This window comes from Asparagus officinalis, chromosome 8 (genome assembly GCF_001876935.1).
Source record: "Asparagus officinalis chromosome 8, Aspof.V1, whole genome shotgun sequence".
Taxonomy (NCBI): domain Eukaryota; kingdom Viridiplantae; phylum Streptophyta; class Magnoliopsida; order Asparagales; family Asparagaceae; genus Asparagus; species Asparagus officinalis.
This window is the reverse complement of record NC_033801.1, coordinates 114,167,212-114,168,246: the sequence shown is the minus strand read 5'-3', so window position 1 is coordinate 114,168,246 and position 1,035 is coordinate 114,167,212.

Sequence of the window (1,035 nt, the reverse complement as noted above, 5' to 3'; positions counted from 1 at the left end):
GGGGGAGGTGGGTATTCGGTGCGCTGGATGTGTTCGATCCTCTGCAGCTCAGCCTCCACCTTGGCCTTCGCACCCACGGCCTCCGCGCTGATGGAGTGGCTCAACCAGCAGTTGAACGAGCAATTGCCGAGAACCCTACAGTTTCTTTCTCTGTACTTGTTGCTGATGGTCGCAGCTTCTTTCTCCAACTCCTCTACGTTCTGAAGCCATCCTTTCACCTCATTCGTGGCCACCCTGCCCGCCGGTTCATCACGTTCGATAGTTCCCTCCACATCCTGCCGCTTCTGCTTCAAAATCTCAACCTGGTTCTCGAGCGCGGATACGTTATCGCCAACGCGGAGTGTTAGCATTACACCGCCAATGAGAAAATCTCTTAGCTTTTCGACTACTGGCGTTACCAAGGACAGAAGGAAGTCCATCACGATTAACAAGTTGAAGGAGGGAGCAACCAAAAAAGAAATTTCGAGGGGGGATGTTTTGAGTACTGCAATATTGTGGTGATCTCCGCTTGCTAACAGGTTCGTTATATATAGGAGAGCTTAGCAAGTTAAATTAATAATGTTTTAATTGTTTTTGCGATTCCTGGCGTGATAGTTGTAGCTTGGCTGCACATGGGTTTTGGGAAACTTTGAGAGTAGGACCACGTAAATGTCCGATTGCTTTTGAAAGTTGAGAGGAGGACAATAGGAAGGAAGGAATTTTTCAAGTGATTTCATTAAGTCTGGAATCCTTTCCTCCATAAATCCAAAAATTGCGTATATAGATAGATCTTCCTCTGAAACATAATTCAGTAAGAGTTTGGATCTTAGGGGCTGTTTGGTTCGTTTACGTCACTTTCCATAGATGATTTTCCTTTACTTTCTTGTGTTTCCTTCATTTTCCTGAAAAATGTTTCTTGTGTTTATTTCGCCCAAAAATATGTAGTGAAACTACTTTACATCATTATCTAGTGTTTGGTTCAACTTGAAAAAAGAAGAAAATATGTAGTGAAAGTACTTTACATCATTTTCTAGTGTTTGGTTCAAACTAAAAAAT